Here is an 18,664-nt window from a genome sequence, read left to right as displayed (position 1 = left end):
GAGCTTCCATTGTCTTAAAAAATAGTGTGGGATCCAGATTTATTCTCTCTTCCTGTTTCTGCTGTTACCTAAGTTGACTTTTGAACATTATGACTCAGAGATCCCTGCGGATGTAATGCGTGTGGATTATTAAACAAAACTATAGTTCAGTATGAAGGGCAAGGGTTTTTTTGTGTTTTTTTAAAGGCAGTTTCTATACTGCATATTACTATCATTTTCTGTTCATTTTTCTGCAAATGTAACACCATTGCACCAATGTTCTATAAAATAATAAAATAATAATAATAATAATAATAATAATAATAATAATAATAATAATAATTTATTTATACCCCGCCCTTCCCAGTTCAGAAACCAGGCTCAGGGCGGCTAACAACAAATTTAAAACACTTAATTGTAATACAACATAGAAGCAGCATAAAATACAGTATAAAAACATGAATAACAATAAAATTCAAAGTTCAAAAATCACTTTGGGGAAAATCCATCCAATAAGCATTAGATAGTCACCAGGGCTAGCTGGCTGCATTAGTCCAACTTGGGCCAGCGAGGAGGCCAGGGGGGAATTAGCTGTGGGGCCTCAGAGCGGGTAATCTTCATAAAGGGGGAGAAGGAGGGAAGAGAAGGGAAATAAAAGATCAGGCTGAATTCAAATTAAAGGCCAGGAAAAAGATGAAGCTACAACTAACACAATTATCTCCACACAGCCAGCAGGATTTCTCCTTTATGTCACCGAAAACCACCCCCCAATGGTCTTGCTCAAATGCTTTTGATGCAGAAAGGAACTTCAGAAACCATGGAAGAGCAGCTCAAAGTGGAGCAATGACTCTCTGGGATATAGCAGTGTTTCTGTGCATCTAAACTCCTTCTCTGGAGTACAAGACTCCAGTTCTTGGCAGATAATGAGGTGTTATGTGAACCTGAGAAGCTGAACTGGTTTTCTTTGCTAAGATGGGAATCTTCCCCATTTAGCTGGAGGGTTAAATGCAGGGAAGACCTTGGGGAAGGTTTCCTTGGTTCACCTTGGTTTCCCCTAGGCCTTAGGTCAGAGGAAAGGAAGGGAGGAAGGGAGGAAGGGTGTGCTGTGTATTTATGCATATAGGAGTGTGGTGTTTTAAGGAAATGTTTGTTTTAATGCAAAGGTTAACAGTTTAATGTTTGGAATAAATAAACTGAATATCATTTGTAGATTTCTGGTTTCAGAGATGTTCGCAAAATGTATATATGTTATGCTCCTTAAAAAAACAAACACTTCTTAAAAATCTGTCAGCACATTCTGTTCCTGGTTTTTATAGTTTCTACTCAAATCTTGAAACAAGAATAGTATAGAATGTAGCTCTTAAAAGTTCTAGAATATATCGTTGCTATTAGCATATACCTACAAACAAAAGATCGCCTAGTGTCATCTAGTTGATTGATGGGACCTGAATTGTGGAGGTGTCAGTGCTGCATGACCAGCACAGGTGGTATTATATCGTCTACTAGTGCAATGGAATATCGAGTAAAGTAGGGAAAATCACAAAGCTGTGGTCATTTTCCTCCTCCCCTACTTACTGCACAGAAGGCTTAAGAGCATGTCCCATTGCCTGCCAGCTTGGCTATTCTCCCTTTCTTCTCTGCATCTAAATATTCCAGACATCTCTACTACAAGTGTTATTGGCTTATTCATTTTGGGTGGGGTTGTTTTTATATTTTATTTTATATTTTATTTTATTTTATTTTGGTGCTGACCTTTAAAGCCCTAAACAGCCTTGGCCCAGTATACCCAAAGGAGCGTCTCCACCCTCAATGTTCTGCCCGGACACTGAGGTCCAGTGCTGAGGGCCTTCTGGCGGTTCCCTCGCTGCAAAAAGCCAAGTTACAGGAAACCAGGCAGAGGGCCTTCTCGGTAGTGGCACCCGCCCTGTGGAACGCTTTCCCACCAGATGTTAAAGAGAAAAACAACTACCAGACTTTTAGAAGACATCTGAAGGCAGCCCTGTGTAGGGAAGCTTTTAATGTTTAATAGACTATTGTATTTTAAGATTCTGTTGGAAGCCACCCAGAGTGGCTGGGGAAACCCATCCAGATGGGCGGGGATTTATTTATTTATTTATTTATTTATTTATTTATTTATTTATTTGGTTGGTTGGTTGGTTGGTTGGTTGGTTGTTGTTGTTTTTATTTTGATTATATATTTTGTGGTTTTATATTTTGATTTTGTTCTGTGAACCGCCCTGAGATCTCTAGGTACAGGGCAGTATATAAGTTCAAATTATTATTATTATTATTATTATTATTATTATTATTATTATTAATGCTTGACTTAAAATATCAGGTGTGCTCAGTAGACATTGTACAACTGCAGTGCAGACTTATTGTTTCAGGTTTGTATTGAAAGGGCTACTGTAATTTGTTGAGAACTGTTTTTAATATTGGTTGGGGGTGTCGTTCCCCCCCCCCCCGCAATTGCTACGTCTGCCCTGGGGCTTTATGGTGCAGAGTGGGCAATAAATCAAATGATTATTGTTACTACTACTACTATTATTTTATTGATCAAATAATTGATGAAAGTGTAACAGAACAAAGAATTTTCACTGTTAGACCTTGTGTGATATAGTCAGTTTACGCACTGCATAAATATGAAGCGTATCCAACAAAGATATGCAAGGAATTCTGCACAGTGGAATTTCTCCTCTCTCTGCGTCTCCTCAAATCTGTTCTGGGGGCTGGGGGGCGTTCCACAACCCTCTGGAGCAGGTTACTCTGCACTGATAATTGCAGCTATAGACGAGAGATAGTTTCTGCCTTTTTTCATTGGATCACTGGAGTTTCAGAGAATGCCAGAAATCTATATAGTGAAGGACAAACAAATTGCTTATTTGTTAAGGGTAACTCTATGAGGTAATCACCTTATGCTATGTTGCGTAATCATATTATGCAATTTTTGCATACCATGATAGCAGCGTGTTTCTTGTGTTTTCAGTGAGTTGTGATGAGAGTCTAAACGCTGGTAGCATTTTGCTTCTGGCTGCCAAGCAGTAGGCGAATGACAGTACAAACCTTTGATGGTTATTGGCTGATGTCTATTCTGAAAGAAAACTGAATGCAGTTCACGTGCATGTTTGTTCATGCTGCAAAAGCTTGCTTTCCTGCTGCCCTCTAATATAAGCTGCCGTGCCCTTGAACAATGAAATGGGAGTATGAAACATTTTTCTGTTCCATATTTAATTCGTGGCATTATATTGTGATTCAACATTCATCTCCCCCCCCGCCCATCTCAGAGGGTAATGATGGCTCACTTGCTCTTAGTCATATTAGGAATTAGGGCTGCATTCCCATTCTGGAAAAATGCATGAGAGTTCTGTCATTGACATGAATGGGACATGATTGTAGCATAAGTGGGTTGTTGTTTTTTTACATAGACCATCCTCACATGGCATCTTCCATAATAGACCACATCTTCCATCTTCCCTGAAGATGTCAGCTTTGTTCTGTCCCCCTTTCTCATAGAATAATAGAATGGTAGAGTTGGAAGGGACCCCAAGGCTAGTCCAGCCCTTTGCAATGCAGAATTCCTGCTCACAGCTGTCCCTGGGTGGGCTTGAACCACCAGCCTTCTGGTTAACAGGCAAACACACTAACCCATTCCATCACAGAGGCACCCACCATTCGTTGATTTGCTCTAATTGGGCTGGTTTGGTTGAAATTTGGCGCAGTGATTTTTATTTCATTTCATCTATTTATTTTAAAGGATTTCACACCACACCTTTCTCGATGAACACAGTGTTCACGGCTTTTGCAGTCAAAGCTTTAGCTGGAAGGGCCAGTGTGGACTGGAGTTAAACATCCAGGGTCAGCTGGAGTATAGGATGTGTTCTGATTCTTGGGCCAGGCATCTCCTTATGACAGGAAGAGTGGCAGAAGTCTTACACGTCTGAGACAACTGTGAGCAAACTGCTCTCTCTGGTTGTGAGGATTGAAGCAACTACAGTGGTACCTTGGGTTACAGATGCTTCAGGTTACAGACTCCACTAATCCAGAAATAGTACCTCAGGTTAAGAACTTTGCTTCAGGATGGGAACAGAAATCGCACGGTGGCAGTGTAGCGGCAGCAGGAAGCCCCATTAGCTAAAGTGGTACCTCAGGTTAAGAACAGTTTCAGGTTAAGAATGGACCTCCAGAACGAATTGACTTCTTAACCTGAGGTACCACTGTAATAGCAGTTGGTTGCTTCACACCATCTTTTTTTTTAAGGAAGGGGTCAAGTAAGTTCACCTGGGCAGGGTGACGTAGCTGGATGAACCAGACAGGTGGGCAATCAGTTACAGAAGGCTGTGATCTTCCTTCCATAGTGGCCTGGATGAAATGTAGGCTGAGGTACTGCACTCCTTAAGAAAGCTGTGGGCTTGAAACCTCATGTGCTTGAGTCTGCTTTTAAAGGAAGCACTTTTTGCCAGGCATCATTCCAGCTGCTCTGTGACATACAAGCATGTACACGTATGAGGGTTGGTAGTTGCTTAATTGGTAGAAGCTGATTAAACTTCTGAGTAAGTGTAAGGCACGTGCCTGAAGTAGGGCACAATATCGCCAAGTACTTAAAAGTCCCAGTGATTTCTGCTGTACTGAAACCAACAGAACATACAAGAGCTTTTAAATACACATTGCATTTGTGCGCCAGTGTTTGACCCATAAGACCTTCACCTTAACTATGGCTGGATTGGTCTAATTGGTCTAATTGTCAAGAGGCTTGACAGCCATATGTCAGGAGTGCTCTGATGGTGTTTCCTGCTTGGCAGGGGGTTGGACTCGATGGCCCTTGTGGTCTCTTTCAACTCTATGATTCTATGATTCTATGGTCTAACTATGGCTTCTTTTTGCATAGGACTGCACCCAGTGGCTGTATGTGCAGGGCCCTATAACAGGCAAAGCTCTTCAAGGACACTGGCTCCATTTCCTGCTTACGCAGGTGTGCCTGCCTTGCTGGACCACATCCAGTTATTTTAGAAACTGGATATTAATAATGAATTGACCTAAGTGGGACTGAATTACATCACAATTCTGGGGGGGGGGGGGGAAGCAACTTAGCACCAGTAATAGAGGTTTGTATTTGACTTTCCTAGAGTTCCCACATTGCATCAATTTTTGATGGAATTAATGAAACGTGGCTAATTTTTAATGAAATTATCAGTGGGTGGATGGGAACCTCCGGCCAAAACTAATATACTTTTTGCCTTCTGCTCTTTGTCTTGGTCACTTTTGGACATATTGTCAGGAAGTAGTACAAAGTCCTCTTTTTGGATGGAAAACGTTATTAAGGACATTTGCTTTTCCACAGTCACAGGAGAACTACTGGAATATTTTTTTCATTACAATTGTTGGCAGAAACTTTTTACATTGAATTAATGAGGAGGAGGAATCCCAACTTCCTCAAAAACATGGACATTGGATTATACTAGTTTAAAACACTGGTATAATAATAATAATAATAATAATAATAATAATAATAATGGCTTATTTATTTATCTCATTTTAAAACCACCCTTCCTCAGTCAAGTGATCCTAGGGCAAGGTACATCAAATATAAAATCAACAGATCCATTCCAGTATAACAATTCTTTCTCCTTATTACAGGAGTTAGTGGCGGCCTGATATATCAAGATCCCTCATTATTAAAATCTTGGATAAAGAATCACAATTGTTTGTGAACATTGATTCCTCACTGATTTAAAACTAAATTGCTTGTAAATGTGATGGAAGTTTGTAGCCTTACTTGAAGTAAGTTAATTCATGAGGGATGCCTGCTTTAAGGTATATATGTATAGGATAAGGCTGATGTTAGTATACATATGGAGCATAGCTATTTTTCTTCTCTAATATTATACTGGTGGGATGCGGGTGGTGCTGTGGGTTAAACCACAGAGCCCAGGACTTGCCAATCAGAAGGTCGGCGGTTCGAATCCCCAGATGGGGTGAGCTCCCGTTGCTCTGTCCCTGCTCCTGCCAACCTAGCAGTTCGAAAGCACATCAAAGTGCAAGTAGATAAATAGGTACCGCTCCGGCGGAAAGGTAAACGGCGTTTCCGTGCGCTGCTCTGGTTCGCCAGAAGCAGCTTAGTCATGCTGGCCACATGAGCTGTACACGGGCTCCCTCTGCCAATAAAGTGAGATGAGCGCCGCAACCCCAGAGTCGGTCACGACTGGACCTAATGGTCAGGGGTCCCTTTACCTTTACCTTTAATATTATACTGGTACAGGAGGTGGGAGCATGCCCAGGATCGCTGTCGAAATATGGTTTGTTGAATGGTGCTCATCATATAACCAGGGGGACTAAGTAAAGCATAACATAATGTGGCAGTGAATGATGGGGAATAGTTCAGTAGGGATTTGCAAAGACTAGGATGTAGGCCATGGAAAAAGAGAAAGTAATTCTTCTTTCAAAACACTAAATCTTCTTAAAGTAAATGGGTATCTGACATTAATTATTTGTGAAACTGAATGGAAAACACAGTTCTCTTTATTATCGGTTGTTTATGTATTGAGATTTTAATAAGCTCTCTTTTATTTACAAAGGTAAATGTGATATCCTGCCAGACAGAGCACCTTGGAGCCTCTCAAGTCTGATGAGTTTAGAAGAGATCTATGTGTGGGTCTTTTATTTCAGTTATATGTAATAGCTTTGCAGTGGATTAAGGATTACTTTCTATATTAACTGCTTTCATTACGTAGTGCGTGTCTGTTAATGGCAGGAAAAAAGGATTGGAAACATATTTCTCAAGTGACATGAATGTATCTAAGCAGCTTTTCTGCTGGAGTTTATTATAATTGAAGTGTGCTATAGCAGTTGTGATAGCCAGAACTGAATGAATGCCACATAGTGCTACTTCACAGTATGAAGTGTTTAATAATTCACATTCATTCTGTGTATTCCATCACTTTCTGCTCACCCAAGTTGTATACTTAATATTGTGCCTTTGTGGTACATGTGTGTACCTGTATATGATACAAAGGCAGATTGCGTACATGAAGAGGTTGGTGTGAGAGGTGTTCCATTTTAGCAAAATTTATATACTACTTACCGAAACAAAAGGCCTCTAAGTGAGATAATTGGAAATTGCAGAGTCTGGAGAAAATGAAAGACAAAGTGCGAGATTGGTTACATTATGCTCAGATTAAAGAAGTTTTTAAACTTGATAAAAAGTTAGGATTCCAGGTGGAAAAATCGAAGTTAGAAACGGAACTGTTAGAGCCTAAGACTAAGGTACTCTCAAGAATGTATAACTTGCTGTTAAAATGGAACACACAAGATGAAATGGTTAAATCGGCTATGATAAAGTGGGCACAGGACATTGGGTATAATATTATGTTTGAGGACTGGGAAAAGTTATGGACCATTGGGCTGAATTTCACTGCATGTAATGCTTTGAAAGAAAATGTAATGAAAATGATATATAGATGGTACATGACCCCAGTCAAACTTGCAAAAATATACCACTTGTCTGATAATAAGTGTTGGAAATGCAGGGAAAGTGAAGGAACGTTCTTTCACCTCTGGTGGACTTGCCCTAGGGTTAAGGCCTTCTGGGAAATGATATACAATGAGCTGAAAAAGGTATTTAAGTATACCTTCCCTAAGAAACCAGAGGCCTTCCTTTTGGGCATTGTTGACCAGAGGGTGCTAAGGAATGACCGAACATTTTTTATGTATGCAACAACAGCAGCAAGGATACTCGTTGCTAAGCATTGGAAAACCCAAGATCTACCCACACTGGAAGAATGGCAGATGCAACTGATAGACTATATGGAACTGGCTGAGATGACTGGCAGAATTCGAGACCTGGGAGAGGAGACGGTGGAAGAAGATTGGAAGAAATTTAAGGACTATTTGCAAAAATATTGTAAACTGTATGAATGTTAAGGAGGATGCTTGATCACAAACAACTTGGCACCATTGAATTAGATAAACTGAACTATGAAGATAAGCTAAATTTAGGAAAAGATCAACTTTTATATAATGATTAGGCTAAACTAAAAAGTTTTAAAAAGTCAAATGAATATATCTAAAATTCAAGATATAACATTGGAAAATTAGATAAGGTGGGGACAAGGTGATAAATTGCTGAATTAATTTTTATATTTTGGAACGTAGGAGAGGGAGATGTGAGGAAGTCCAAAAAGGATAAGAAAATATGTTATGAAATGTGATATTTTTTGTATGTTTTGTTTATTATGTTATAATTTTTTTTAAAAAAAACTATTAATAAATATTATATATATATATATATATATATATATATATATATATATATATATATATATGGCCTCTAAGTGATTTACAATAGTTGTTTTACAGGCATACAATACAGGTGACACACAATATGGAGATGTGCTTGCAAAATACAAAATTGTGGTTATGGTAACTTCCTAAAGCAAATTCATCGAAAACCCCAAAAGTGATACTAGATTGCCTATGGCTTAATGCATTTCTCTGTGTCTGCAATTGAGAGGGTTTTCAAAAAAAAAAAAAAATCACACAATGGCCTGCTTTCTAATTTTGTGAATAACATAAATACATAAAATTTAGCTCTAGAACTTTATGGCAGTGGTGTTAAGAAACCCAGTGAATTTCAACTAGGTATTAGCAAACTGATGGATTCAAGTTGTGAACATTTCTAGTTTAGTCTTGACAATTCTGTCAAGACAAATTTGAACTTTGTCAGTACTTGTCATCACTTCAGAAGACATGCCCAAAACCTTTGCTGTATTGATGATTTCAGCTGCAGTCAGATGCATGACCAAAATACTCCATGATAATTTGCAGTCTTTTATATTCACTCTGAGAACAGTTTTTTATTAAACCATAGAAAGCAGGTTAAATAGCTGTGTGCTTGCATATTACGGCCAGATGTTATATGGCTAGGAATAGAATCCTAGAGAAGTCAGTGGGACATAATAATAATAATAATAATAATAATAATAATAATAATAATAATAATAATATGCTTCTCATCTGACTGGGTTGCCCCAGCCACTCTGGGTGGCTTCCAGGAAAATATATAAAACTCAGTGAAACATCAAACATTAAAAACCTCCCTATAGAGAGCTGCCTTCAGATGTCTTCTAAAGGTTATATAGGTGTTTATCTGTTTGACATCTGATAGGAGAGCATTCCACAGGGTGGGTGCCACTACCAAGAAGGCCCTTACTTACATAGAAACAGATAAGGGGAAAAGTCTTCATTTCTGTGGACATGGAGTATAATTATTGACATTTGCTTCCAGGTTTAAAGATCAAAGTGCAAGGTTTGGTTTTGCTAGTCTACCTAATTGGATCTCTGTCACAACAACAAACCTTGGTTACTGCTTGTGGTTTGTTTGGAGAGAAACAAACCATAAACCTGGATTTGGACATCACAACAAGCCAGCAGCTGGAGCAGGGAAGGAATGGCATGATAACTTTTTTAGCAGTGTGCTCCAGCAGGCTACATTAAACTATAGTTTGTTTTAGAACTGTGGTTTAATGTGATGTGTACACCAGGCCTATGAGTAACTTGGTTATAACTTCAGAAAAGGGAGACCTTTCATTGGTGAAACACACGCTTTCCATGCAGAATGTCCCAAGTTCAATCTTGGGGATTTCCAGCTCTACATTTATCCAAGATGCTGATGAGTTGTTGATATATTTCCCAAAGCCCTGTAGTTTCATAACATGGGCATTTCCCACAAACTGTCAAAAAGCACGTGTAGCTAGATGTCAAACTAGAAGAGAGGGGTGAGTTTTGCCTGGCTACCTGGAGGAGAGGAGAGGTGGTTTGAGCAGAGCTGTGGAAAGAAGTCGGATAACTCTTACTCCAGATGTGCCCTCAATAAAAAGAGCTTTAAGAAAACGTGATCACATGGAGATATCTGTGCTTCTGCTCCATTATGCTGTTTACTGTTTCCTTTTATCTAGACACTATTAATGGAACATCAAAAGGCAGGAGAACAGGGAATAGATAGAGCCATTGTTGTGTTGGGAAATGTAGGTTGAAAGAAGCTCCACCAATGGGGGTAGAACAGGTGGCAGGAAAATGGAGAAGTTGACAAGATAACTGAGCATGAATGGAACAGCAAAGGTTGCAGAAAAGTGAAGACAGAATACAAAACCTGGGCAGCAACGGTAGTGGGATACAGGAAGATGTCAGAACACTTGCGCTTTCAGAATTTATTTGCATTAAATTTAAATGGTATCTGCTTTGGTTTTAACTGGCTACTTAGATTTTTTTAAAAAAATTAATTGCTGGCAACTCCTGCTGGTTTTCATTGCCTGTGTTGAATTTGATCCTTTCTCTCTCCGGTATTTAGCATTGCTTTTCTTTTCTAATTATCTTGCTGTTGGGTTGTTTCATTTATTGTATAGTGCTAGCCACCTTTTGTTGACTTTTGATAAGATAGGGTGATATATGAATGTTTAAAATAAAACAATAAAAAATGCCAATCAACAGATGATGAGGAAAGAAAGATATTTTTTATTTTTATTTAAAAAGATGTGCACAGGTTGTTGATCTTGTGCACTGGAAACTAGGTTCAAAGTCACTCTCCCTTAGCCTCGTTTTCCTCTACAGGGTTGATGCAGAGATAAATGTCATATAAACTGGAAGTTTCTATTGGCATTTCAGTCAGTGCTGATTAATTCCCTTCCTCCAAATCTGAGCTCAGAGAGAGATGGAAGAGAGTTGGTAAATTATCTAGTCCTTGGTCCTTTGGCTGTAACCCAAATGTGCTAGTTAAGATCAGTGGGAATGGATCACTTAAAGTGTTTTATGAGCACAAGTTTCTTTTGCAAATATTACTTCAGTTACTCGACCAGGGATAAATCCTTGCTGGGTAAAAATATAGCAGAGCAGCTGGTAAACAAAAAAAAATAGAACAAGCCAAAAGCAATCCTTCTTATCTGACTTGGAACTCAAAATGGTCCTGTAAGTGGATGCTAAAGTCCATGTAAATGTGTGCTTTGGTGGCTTGTTAGCTTCTGCATCTGTGGCCTGCAAAATGGGTTATTTGGAGTCTGATGGAACTTTTAAAGATTTAAATAAATGTCTTGGCTTTTTCTTTCGAAAGCCAGCTTCCTTATCTGTGTCACACTGACCTAATTCTACAATGTCTCTTAATATGGCTCTTGCATTGGTATCAATGAACAGAGTGTTTACTGTACACCACTATGGTATAAGCCAATCCTGCCTTTGAGGGTCCCTCTGCATGTGCCTTCCTCTGTTAAGCCTACAGGTATCTGTGAAAACATAGAAGCTGTGCCAAGCACACTTGGTCCTTGTTTGTGTATTCAGCATCTTTTCTATTTCCTATCTGAAGTTCTGTGAAGACTAATAGATCAGTCTCTGTTTTCTCTATCACATAGAGAAGAAGACAGCATTAAAAATATTAACAGTGTGTATTTAAGAATGAATTCATAGGAATGCCTGTTAAGTTGGAGGAGAGTCAAACATAGGCACGATTCTAAATTCTCTGTGTAAATATGGAATGATGTGTGTTGGTGCTAGTATTCTTGATCTCCAAGCCATGACCCATTTAAGTTAAAATATGCACACTGAAATCTAGCTGAAGTTTAGGGGGGAGCTATAGCTCAATGGTATAGCACATGCCTTGCATACAGAAGGTCCTAGCTTCATGTTCCAACCCCAACAATTAAAAGGATTGGGTACAAAGGGATAGGAAAGATGCCTTACCTGCGGCCAGTCAAGAGTAAACAATAGCCAATGGAATGACCGCTTGCCACAGTACACAGCTTTGACAATTTGAAGTATAGGGGTTACATTCCGAGGCGCGCACACCCCTGTTCCACCCTTTTAGTGAAATTTCACTGACATCTTTATGACGTTTCTGGGTCACTTCCAGGTTTGCACGTATACATGGCCACACACATATTGAAAGGGGGCCGCCTGTACACCACATTATAGTGACACTGAATATATATATATATATATCTGAAGCATTTTAAATGTAAATCAGAATAATTATAAGTATTGGTTCTACAGTTTTCCCGTAGGCTTCCCACACACTGCAAAGTAGCACAGTTTACTGCGATGTTACAAAATATAATTATTAGCTTTTTGCTTTGTTTGGTTTACTTTGTAATGTTTTCTGCAGAGTTCAGTTTGCATGAATAAGGTGAGTTGTGTGGGTTTTTTGTATTATCCAGAATCATTATATATATTACCATAGATCATTGGTTTTTTTGACAAAACAGTGCACATCTTTTTGTCACTTGGCTAGAGCCTGCACAAATGCCTGCCCCAATGGAGTGGCTTACATGACTGAATATAATTGACATAAACAAGAATAACAGGAGTGAAGAATTCTTTTGGCTGACTGGAAGCCAGCCTTTGTTCCCATGGCAACTTTTTGATGTTATGGTGCCTGGGTTACTAGCAGTGGGTTTCATTTAGTGTGTGTGCCGGAGGGGGTGGGCAGATTGGTAGCAATTTTAATGGGAATCTCACCTTTGCGAACCTAGTTTAAGGTTTCACAGTCATCTTTTCTCCCCAACCCCCTTAACGCAGCTCGCGACTGTTTTGGTTAGAAAGCTTTTAGATATATAAAACAACAGATAAATATTAAAAGATGTTCCCCTTCATATACTTGTATTGTAATTTGGTGGCGTTTGCAGGAAGATGAATATTCCTGAGTGACTCTTAAACTACAGTAGCTGGGCTTGCTGTGCTCTGAAATGAATGAGCACCTATATGGGGTAGTTCACATAAGAACGGCTGTCTAATTGCTTCCTTCAGCTTTACTACCCAGAGTCAACTGTAGCTGCTTACACTGGCCGGAAATCCCAGCTATACTTCCTGCTCAGTACCAGTTTACTTTCTGAATACTCTGTGCTTGCAGTGAATTGTGAAGTTCACTCACGCCTCTCAAGCATCCAGAGATGAAACACAAGCGAGTCAAGAGCCTCTACTTAAAACCAGGCGAGGCTATTTTCTATTGAGGCTTGTATCCATGTGAATTGCTAGGTACTTCTGTAGGAACTATTCAAGGCTGTGTGTATTACTTTTCTAATATCCACACATGGTTTAAGAATGGGAATGTAGTATAGTATGTTTTTCTTTCTTTCTGGGGAGTTCATGTCCGGTGAATTCACCCCAGGCTGTCCAAGCATTTTGTTAGATCCTCTGTGCCCTGCATTTCTCTTAGATGAACAGACATATCCTAGGAAGGGTGACCTCAGACACCGTTCTTATACTGTTTACACAAACAGTGAATGGAGATATCACTGCATTCTAAAGGGTGGTCTGCACCCCTGTACCTTCCTGTGGAAACCACTGGAAATGCCACCTGTAAATTTGAAAGATGCTCACCAGATAGAGAGTCCCAAATGTGGATGTTTCTTCAAATGGTCACCAAGAGTGCCCCATGTTATGACTATATATGCACTCTATAAGAATTAAAGTCAGTTAAATAGATTTACATGCCTCAGTTGTGTGGTATAAAGTTTATAAATTAATCAGCAATGATTAACTAGGTCCTTCCATGGGTAAATGAATGTTACTGCCTTATCTTATCATATAATAGACTGTAATTTGTATTCAGCCTAACTGACACCAATGCTGGAGCTGTTTATGTTGCACTTGTTTTGTAAGTGAACCCAGTATTTTTTAATAATAATAATAATAATGGCACTGTTGTGCCTTGCCATTGTTCTGTGCCAGTTTTCTCCAGTCGGGTGCCCGCCAGGTGTCTTGACACACCTTCCATAATTGACTAGCTGTACGAGTTAACCTGGTCTGTGACCGTTTAATAAAATTTGCTTTGCACCTTCCATAAGCCCCACCCACTATAGCCAACAGTCAAGTATGAAGGTGTTATTGACCAAACCATCTGAAGGGCACCAGGGTGCAGAAGGCACCATCTTTTTCTCTGCCTACTGTGCATGGTTCTATATTAGCCTTCAAATAAATTCCCAGGGTGGTTTTAAAAAATAGTAAGCTTTCTTAAGTAAAATCATTAGATTAAGATGACTCCCTCTTTGGCCTATACCAAGGGCAGTCCAACTTTTCATCCCAAGTGGGCTGCAAGAGTACTTTGACACAGAACTCAGAGGCTGCACACTGCCTTGCCGTGAGGGGGGTAAGGGAGCAAGACCCATATTTGATGCCCCCTGCCCTTGTGCTGCTTTCCCAAAGCGGTGTAAGTGAGGCACTGGGCTTTGGGAAGAAGGCACAAGGCTCTAGCAGCGTCCTAGAGACTTTTCATATCCCTCCTTAGAGAAAGCACTAACTAGCATTTGGGAAGGAGGAAGGAGGACTCTAGGACTCTGTCAGAACCCTCACTTCATTACCAAAGCCCAGCACCTTGCTCACCCAGCTTTGGGAAGGGCTGCGAGGGGAGGATGTGTCAGATGTTGCTGAGGGCCATCAAAAAAGGTCTCAAGGATCACACATGGCCCTTGTTCTGTGTGGGACCACTCTGATCTAGACTAATCAAAGCCAAGAGGGTTAGGCTGTGGATGAGTATAACTGCATTTTAATGCAGAAGTTGTGGAATTAGAACGGGCTTTTGCATGTGACCCGTCTCCAGTCCTTTGGTTCTAAGTGCCTTGTAATAATGGTGGCAGAACTCTGCTTTTCTCAGAATTTTTTGGACATGAATTGCTTTGATAGTGATCCCATAAGCTGCGCTTCCTTTCCGAGAAGGCACTATAGTACTATAGTATAGTACTATAGTATAACAGTACTCAGGTTTATCTGTGAGGAATGAATTTGCATTTTATGTGCATTCCACAATGTGCTTGAAGAGAAAGTGGGATGAAGCCTGAAGAAGCGGCCTGATATCTGTTTGTGGCCAAATGCAATTACTATTGGAGTCTGAACTACTGAAAGCACCTAGTCAATTTTATTGAGAGTCTACAGTGTGTCTGAGCACTTTACTGAACATCGGAGTAGCAGCGTTCAGGGTCATGGAAGTAGGATAGAGGAAATGTGGTAGTGGTGGAACTGTTATTTTGAGAGAGACTATGTAGTATACGTATATTGATCTGGAGGAGAGGAGAATGAGTTCCTCAAACAGAGCAGGTGAAGCTGGTTCAGCTCTAAGCAGAATATGTAAATTTTGATAAAGTATTCTGTTCACGTGATCAAGGAATGAGTGAAAGGTCTAGTGAGAATGCACAGGCTGTTTTTCCCCATTGGATGTTCAATATGTGGTACCTAGGGGTGTGGCCAGCAGGTGTACCAATATCAAGGAGGTTTGACTAGCTCATATATTTTTGCTACCTGCTTCATGCATTCAATAGCTATGGATACCAAATGGACTGTTAGGGCTTGTGCCTTCTGTCATTTTGTTTGCAACTAAAACAGCTTTTGCAAAACCCATTCCTCTCTACTCCAGAACAATTTTTCTTTCTCTAAATATGCTATCCTGACTTTGGCCTACCCCATGTTTACTATCCAGGTAGGGTACCAAATGAATGATTACGGTTGTAAAATTAAGAAAAAGTGAATTGGGGGAGGGTACTGTAGCTCTGTAGAAAAGCGCATGCTTGCATGCAGAAAATCCCATGTTCAATCCATGGCATTTCCCATTTGAAGGATCAAATTGTAGGCAATGTTAAAGGCCTCTGTCAGAGTTGAGAATAGTAGGCTAGATGGACAGCTTGCTTGATCTGGTGTAAGGCAGCCTCCTGTGTTCTTATGTAACAAAAGAAGAGAAATAGGAGCCAAGAGGCAGGATGAGAAGTAAAGAGTATATGATGAAGCACTTCTGGTTTGAAGAAGAGAGGCTTGTGGTACATACCACTGCAGTTCCATTAATTTCTGCCTTCCAGATTAGAGTCTGAAGTCACTTAGCAGTTTGCCATACTGAAAACCTTGCTTCAGTTTTTACACAGAAGGAGGTATGTGTGTGGTGTTCCTCTAGGCTAAATGTAATATAGATGCTTCCCACTGATGACTCATAAATAAGAAATCAGATTTTGAACCTGAAGAGCTTAACCCTGCAGTTGAAATGCTTTATGATGCCTGCTCTGTGATGTCCCATGGAAATGGTATCCTGTCATCTATGATGTACACATCCTATGCTGTTTGGATAGGATAACTGCCTACTAGTTCAGATTATGTTTGAAATAGATGGGGCTTGTTAATTCATTAGGCTAGTCTGTGGCATTGAGTTATGGTATGGCTGGATCTAAGAACAAGCGGAAAGAATAGTTTTCTCAAGGAAGAGTAAGGATGGAAAGTTAGTAAGAAAAATGAACATTGTTACAGAACTAGGTTATATACCATGACCTTACATTGTCCTAACAAAACTGCATGGGGAGTTAAAAGTTCTGCCTGCCAAGTTGAATGTACATTTTCTGTTGTTGAATTATAAGAGGTTGAAGCATATTCAGGCTTGCAGGGCAAGACCTTGAATGACTACTGGATTTTGTCTGGGAGACTTAAAGGTCTCTGTATTACAGAATCCTAATATGGTGAGGGCACATTTTAAACTGCTGGGTATTATATGATTTGGAAGGTTCTGTGGTAGTCACAAGTCAAAATGTTCACAGTCTTGGATGTATGATGTCTTAAGGAGCAAAGGTGAGAAAAGACAAGTGAATTGGTTGGTTGGGAGGACAGCGAAAACTCAAGAGTATAAAAAAGAGTTGGGGCCAAAACCATTTCTGAAGGAACCGTACCCTTTTTTTTCAAGAGTAGATGGATAATACAATCTGGATCTTATTGAAACCATTGCAGCGTTTGCCATTGACTTATGCATGTTCAGTGAAGCTAAGCTAATTGCATGAAGCTTGAAAATATCTGCCTGGTTAGACAAGCTCAGGAACTGCACAGCATCTTCATTCCCAAGGCATAAGAGCATCCCTGGTTTGCTTATAGTTTTTTGGAGCCTTGAAAATAGCATTTTGATGTGTCTAGTGTCTAAGATGTGGACAAAAAGTAAATAAACTTTTGCCCATTGAAACTGATAAGATAATAAGGTACAGCCAGCATATATACACACACACACAGAGAGAGAGAGAGAGACACAAATACACATATACACATATACACACACTCGTAAGAGAACTCAAAACTAATTCTAAATCAAACTGTGGGAAGTTTACATGTCACTATGCACAACTTCTCATCAGACCCTTTTATGTTTTCTCTTGGTAGATGAACCAGAAAAACAGAAAAATGTAGTAGGAAGGAGTATATATTACATAATTTCAATAGCCAGCTGAATTACTGTGCACGTAATTCAAATTCTTCTACATTGTTTACTTTGGGATGTGAATTGCATAGAGTTTCAATGAAAATTGTTGGTGACAAAACCGATGAATAACTGAACAGCCCATGAAAGAGTTGTGTCAAATCTAACGTTATTTCTTTTTTCCTTTCAAATGTAGCTAATATTTTAAGAGTGCAAATGTTCAAGGTTGTATGTATTTCAAATTCTTTGCATTTACTTATTAATTAGTAATTATATTAGAAAAGGTGTAGAGAGCTAGCTCATAATTACTCATTTGGGCTTAAATAAAATGCAGAAATTTTGGGACGTGTTTGTTCAAGTTTAGTAGTTAGAACTTGAAAACAAGCATTCCAGACTTGATTTCTCATAATGGTTTAAATTTTTCCTCATATATTTAACATCTGGTTTGAGAAGGATAATAACTCATATAATCAGCTTTTAAACGTGATTATCTACCGTAATTTTATTGATTTTTTTAAAAAATGCAAAATCCATTCTTTTTAATTAAAATTCTGCAGAAATGTTACCAAAGCCAACTTAGAAAGCCAAAAATGGACTTATGGCAATAGTTTGTCAAGGTCGGTAGTTTAAAGCCACCATTAGCATTGTTAAGCACATCAAATTAAGCTCATTTCCACTCATTCCCTGTAAAAGTGGGTAATGAATTACTCCAAGAGAGAAATGTGAACTAGATGCAGAAAACTTAGCATACAGACATAAAATGGTTCATCTAATAACACAGTGCTACTTAAGCTGCAATCCTGTATCTGCTTACTTGAGAGTAAGCCTCCATCAAATTCAATTGAATTTACACCCGAATAAATAATAGATAGATGAGTGCACTGTAAGCCATTCCAATTTATTATTTGTAAACTCTCAAGAACGCACACACTGAAGCCAGTTACAATTCTCTGTAGCCTTCTCTTCTTTCCTTCCAATTTTCTATTGTTTTCTTTTGCAGAGCCATTGGCCCACCATGGCTAAGCATGACTGAGCAAGGCTGAGAGTGCACAGAGTGAAATTTTTGCTCTTCCCCTGGTCCAGTAATTCCCCTGGTCCTAGTAATTTTGCTCTTCCCCTGGTCCAGCTGCACTATCCAGAGCTAAGCCGTAGTTTGGCTTAGTGTTACGTCAAAACCCAGCCTCGTGCTTCGTCTCCTTCTGGCAAACATTGAGTGATAAGCAAAGAGCAAACCATGGCTGCAGCTTGTAGTATATCTGGAGCAAGAGGAACCATGGTTTAGCTGGAGTGAGACGAACTATGGGCTTGTGACTAAGCTTCAGGTGGCTCAGCAGCAGGACCAGGGGACTGCAAAGCAGCCACAGTTGTAACTCCATGCATTCACATGCTCACTTGTTCATGCTTTCCCTATGACTCATCTTAGTGTTATATACAAAGCAAGCCACTGTGTTGCTGGTTTATACATTTCTGCTGCCATGTGGGAGGCCACTTCATATC

General features: G+C 39.6%; 1 protein-coding gene across 8 annotated transcripts in view; it reads left to right on the top strand.

Moving 5' to 3' along the window:
• Positions 1-18,664, top strand: part of NR3C2 (nuclear receptor subfamily 3 group C member 2) — a 135,609-nt gene that overhangs the window by 53,421 nt on the left and 63,524 nt on the right. The gene's annotated exons all lie outside the window — the stretch shown is intronic.

This window comes from Podarcis cretensis (assembly GCF_951804945.1).
Source record: "Podarcis cretensis genome assembly, chromosome: 9".
NCBI classification, from domain to species: Eukaryota; Metazoa; Chordata; class Lepidosauria; order Squamata; family Lacertidae; genus Podarcis; species Podarcis cretensis.
Note: the sequence above shows the minus strand (reverse complement) of the source record. Positions and strands in the feature narration are given on the sequence as shown.